General features: G+C 51.3%; 5 non-coding genes across 5 annotated transcripts; all 5 read left to right on the top strand.

Moving 5' to 3' along the window:
- The first annotated feature begins 56 nt into the window (after positions 1-56).
- On the top strand, positions 57-138 carry TRNAS-CGA (transfer RNA serine (anticodon CGA)). The gene has a single exon. It is a non-coding gene; the product is annotated as a tRNA-Ser (tRNA).
- Positions 139-1260: 1122 nt separating this feature from the next.
- TRNAS-AGA (transfer RNA serine (anticodon AGA)) lies at positions 1261-1342 on the top strand. Its single transcript has one exon. It is a non-coding gene; the product is annotated as a tRNA-Ser (tRNA).
- Positions 1343-1705: 363 nt separating this feature from the next.
- TRNAS-CGA (transfer RNA serine (anticodon CGA)) lies at positions 1706-1787 on the top strand. The gene has a single exon. It is a non-coding gene; the product is annotated as a tRNA-Ser (tRNA).
- A 1122-nt stretch (positions 1788-2909) lies between these two features.
- TRNAC-ACA (transfer RNA cysteine (anticodon ACA)) lies at positions 2910-2991 on the top strand. The gene has a single exon. It is a non-coding gene; the product is annotated as a tRNA-Cys (tRNA).
- A 363-nt stretch (positions 2992-3354) lies between these two features.
- TRNAS-CGA (transfer RNA serine (anticodon CGA)) lies at positions 3355-3436 on the top strand. Its single transcript has one exon. It is a non-coding gene; the product is annotated as a tRNA-Ser (tRNA).
- Positions 3437-5000: the final 1564 nt, after the last annotated feature.

The raw sequence follows: 5000 nt of genomic DNA, 5'->3' as shown, positions 1-5000 counted from the left end.
GGACTCTTCTGTGTAAGCACAGCACGATCTTTCGAGTGAGAGTTTCACTCTCATGGGTAGTCGTGGCCGAGTGGTTAAGGCGATGGACTCGAAATCCATTGGGGTCTCCCCGCGCAGGTTCGAACCCTGCCGACTACGCCTCGGTTTGAACTGAGCTGCAATTTTGCAATTTGCTCGGAAATGTCCCCAAAACAAGATGTAAACATGCATGTTGATTATAGGATGGACGATAAAGCAGACATTGGGAAGACTCCCATCCAGGACTCTCTGACTGTTAGGGGTGGGGGCCACGATTATATTTCCACCCTGACACTAGTTGCTGCTAGAGCCATCGACGCCTGGCATCGCCTCCGTCTGTAAGAAGCCCATCCTGCGCTTTTCCTTGCCTGCATCTTTACAGCAGATATTGGGAGGGGTCCATGTGGATACAGAGGATGGAGCAACTGGCACGCAAGCTATCTGCCGAGCCTTTTTTGTGTGTCAGCACAAGGGTTCTCGTGTCACTTCTAGACCTTCCTTGGCAGATGCATTCAGGAGAGGCCCCCTACCTGCGACCCAGTGAAAGTACAGTCTTTTGCTGCCCTGTGCAAGCCAGGGGACTGAAGGCACAGCTTTCTGCCACAACAGCAGAGAGCAGAGGAAGGGCGCCCAGGAGGACCGTCAGAGGGTGGTGAGGCCCCTGTCCTCTCGGCCCCGATCGGCCAAGACCTCTCTATTTGGGCAGAAGGGACCCATTCTGCGGTCCTCTGAGGCTTAGGGCCACATGCCCAGAAGGCCCACCACCCAAATCTTTGCCATATGGCTTAGACTAACTACCGGACCACTCGTGCGGCCATTTATTCCTCTGGAGCCTGTCAAAATGGCCTGCCGAAATTGGCTCCCAGGAGGCCTCTGCAACTCGATTTGCATAGAGACAGCCCCTGCCCAGGCATGCTTCCAAACAGGACACTGTTAACAGTTTCAATTTGGAGCTGGCAGAAGCCAGTGCAACCTAGTGAAGGTGAGGCTCTGCTGCCTGGCCGCTTGCTAGGTTTATTAGCACAGATCTGTCCCTGGCACTTAGTCTGAGCTTGGCAGGGAGGGGAAATGGCATTTAGGGAACTTGGGCCAGACCATAGAGATTCTGACTTTTGAATGCATTTTCAAGGGTCATGGGAGGGCCAAAAGGGAACGGTGCAGAGCGGCATAAAGTAAGGGGCGGAGGAGACATTGTGTGTGGCTAAAGTGTTAAGTTTATAGTAGAAACAGGTTTGCTCAGGAGTAGTCGTGGCCGAGTGGTTAAGGCGATGGACTAGAAATCCATTGGGGTTTCCCCGCGCAGGTTCAAATCCTGCCGACTACGGTGCAGCGCCCGCTTTTATTGTTTACTCTTTTCTGGTGTGGAAAACAATCTTAAAATAGCAGTATAATACAATTACTAAAGGAGGCTGCGGCGCACTTGAGCTATTCAAGCAAGATCCTAGGAGTAAAAGCGGCTTCATCCTTTAGGCCAACGCAGAGAAACTGGTACGTTTTGACGGGTTTCGTTTTGCAATTTCAAACATATATGTACATTTAAAAGAAACTTGTGAGGAGAAAGAACGGTGCATGATGAGAGAGAAGGGTGGAAAGTACAGGACAAGATCTAGAGGCAAGGCGGTAGAGACTAAGGACTCTTCTGTGTAAGCACAGCACGATCTTTCGAGTGAGAGTTTCACTCTCATGGGTAGTCGTGGCCGAGTGGTTAAGGCGATGGACTCGAAATCCATTGGGGTCTCCCCGCGCAGGTTCGAACCCTGCTGACTACGCCTCGGTTTGAACTGAGCTGCAATTTTGCAATTTGCTCGGAAATGTCCCCAAAACAAGATGTAAACATGCATGTTGATTATAGGATGGACGATAAAGCAGACATTGGGAAGACTCCCATCCAGGACTCTCTGACTGTTAGGGGTGGGGGCCACGATTATATTTCCACCCTGACACTAGTTGCCGCTAGAGCCATCGACGCCTGGCATTGCCTCCGTCTGTAAGAAGCCCATCCTGCGCTTTTCCTTGCCTGCATCTTTACAGCAGATATTGGGAGGGGTCCATGTGGATACAGAGGATGGAGCAACTGGCACGCAAGCTATCTGCCGAGCCTTTTTTGTGTGTCAGCACAAGGGTTCTCGTGTCACTTCTAGACCTTCCTTGGCAGATGCATTCAGGAGAGGCCCCCTACCTGCGACACAGTGAAAGTACAGTCTTTTGCTGCCCTGTGCAAGCTAGGGGACTGAAGGCACAGCTTTCTGCCACAACAGCAGAGAGCAGAGGAAGGGCGCCCAGGAGGACCGTCAGAGGGTGGTGAGGCCCCTGTCCTCTCGGCCCCGATCGGCCAAGACCTCTCTATTTGGGCAGAAGGGACCCATTCTGCGGTCCTCTGAGGCTTAGGGCCACATGCCCAGAAGGCCCACCACCCAAATCTTTGCCATATGGCTTAGACTAACTACCGGACCACTCGTGCGGCCATTTATTCCTCTGGAGCCTGTCAAAATGGCCTGCCGAAATTGGCTCCCAGGAGGCCTCTGCAACTCGATTTGCATAGAGACAGCCCCTGCCCAGGCATGCTTCCAAACAGGACACTGTTAACAGTTTCAATTTGGAGCTGGCAGAAGCCAGTGCAACCTAGTGAAGGTGAGGCTCTGCTGCCTGGCCGCTTGCTAGGTTTATTAGCACAGATCTGTCCCTGGCACTTAGTCTGAGCTTGGCAGGGAGGGGAAATGGCATTTAGGGAACTTGGGCCAGACCATAGAGATTCTGACTTTTGAATGCATTTTCAAGGGTCATGGGAGGGCCAAAAGGGAACGGTGCAGAGCGGCATAAAGTAAGGGGCGGAGGAGACATTGTGTGTGGCTAAAGTGTTAAGTTTATAGTAGAAACAGGTTTGCTCAGGAGTAGTCGTGGCCGAGTGGTTAAGGCGATGGACTACAAATCCATTGGGGTTTCCCCGCGCAGGTTCAAATCCTGCCGACTACGGTGCAGAGCCCGCTTTTATTGTTTACTCTTTTCTGGTGTGGAAAACAATCTTAAAATAGCAGTATAATACAATTACTAAAGGAGGCTGCGGCGCACTTGAGCTATTCAAGCAAGATCCTAGGAGTAAAAGCGGCTTCATCCTTTAGGCCAACGCAGAGAAACTGGTACGTTTTGACGGGTTTCGTTTTGCAATTTCAAACATATATGTACATTTAAAAGAAACTTGTGAGGAGAAAGAACGGTGCATGATGAGAGAGAAGGGTGGAAAGTACAGGACAAGATCTAGAGGCAAGGCGGTAGAGACTAAGGACTCTTCTGTGTAAGCACAGCACGATCTTTCGAGTGAGAGTTTCACTCTCATGGGTAGTCGTGGCCGAGTGGTTAAGGCGATGGACTCGAAATCCATTGGGGTCTCCCCGCGCAGGTTCGAACCCTGCCGACTACGCCTCGGTTTGAACTGAGCTGCAATTTTGCAATTTGCTCGGAAATGTCCCCAAAACAAGATGTAAACATGCATGTTGATTATAGGATGGACGATAAAGCAGACATTGGGAAGACTCCCATCCAGGACTCTCTGACTGTTAGGGGTGGGGGCCACGATTATATTTCCACCCTGACACTAGTTGCTGCTAGAGCCATCGACGCCTGGCATCGCCTCCGTCTGTAAGAAGCCCATCCTGCGCTTTTCCTTGCCTGCATCTTTACAGCAGATATTGGGAGGGGTCCATGTGGATACAGAGGATGGAGCAACTGGCACGCAAGCTATCTGCCGAGCCTTTTTTGTGTGTCAGCACAAGGGTTCTCGTGTCACTTCTAGACCTTCCTTGGCAGATGCATTCAGGAGAGGCCCCCTACCTGCGACCCAGTGAAAGTACAGTCTTTTGCTGCCCTGTGCAAGCCAGGGGACTGAAGGCACAGCTTTCTGCCACAACAGCAGAGAGCAGAGGAAGGGCGCCCAGGAGGACCGTCAGAGGGTGGTGAGGCCCCTGTCCTCTCGGCCCCGATCGGCCAAGACCTCTCTATTTGGGCAGAAGGGACCCATTCTGCGGTCCTCTGAGGCTTAGGGCCACATGCCCAGAAGGCCCACCACCCAAATCTTTGCCATATGGCTTAGACTAACTACCGGACCACTCGTGCGGCCATTTATTCCTCTGGAGCCTGTCAAAATGGCCTGCCGAAATTGGCTCCCAGGAGGCCTCTGCAACTCGATTTGCATAGAGACAGCCCCTGCCCAGGCATGCTTCCAAACAGGACACTGTTAACAGTTTCAATTTGGAGCTGGCAGAAGCCAGTGCAACCTAGTGAAGGTGAGGCTCTGCTGCCTGGCCGCTTGCTAGGTTTATTAGCACAGATCTGTCCCTGGCACTTAGTCTGAGCTTGGCAGGGAGGGGAAATGGCATTTAGGGAACTTGGGCCAGACCATAGAGATTCTGACTTTTGAATGCATTTTCAAGGGTCATGGGAGGGCCAAAAGGGAACGGTGCAGAGCGGCATAAAGTAAGGGGCGGAGGAGACATTGTGTGTGGCTAAAGTGTTAAGTTTATAGTAGAAACAGGTTTGCTCAGGAGTAGTCGTGGCCGAGTGGTTAAGGCGATGGGCTAGAAATCCATTGGGGTTTCCCCGCGCAGGTTCAAATCCTGCCGACTACGGTGCAGCGCCCGCTTTTATTGTTTACTCTTTTCTGGTGTGGAAAACAATCTTAAAATAGCAGTATAATACAATTACTAAAGGAGGCTGCGGCGCACTTGAGCTATTCAAGCAAGATCCTAGGAGTAAAAGCGGCTTCATCCTTTAGGCCAACGCAGAGAAACTGGTACGTTTTGACGGGTTTCGTTTTGCAATTTCAAACATATATGTACATTTAAAAGAAACTTGTGAGGAGAAAGAACGGTGCATGATGAGAGAGAAGGGTGGAAAGTACAGGACAAGATCTAGAGGCAAGGCGGTAGAGACTAAGGACTCTTCTGTGTAAGCACAGCACGATCTTTCGAGTGAGAGTTTCACTCTCA

This window comes from Ambystoma mexicanum, chromosome 3q (genome assembly GCF_040938575.1).
Source record: "Ambystoma mexicanum isolate Mex_15411 chromosome 3q, UKY_AmexF1_1, whole genome shotgun sequence".
Lineage (NCBI taxonomy): Eukaryota > Metazoa > Chordata > Amphibia > Caudata > Ambystomatidae > Ambystoma > Ambystoma mexicanum.
The sequence above is the reverse complement of the archived record's forward strand: the minus strand, read 5'-3'. Positions and strand labels throughout refer to the sequence as shown.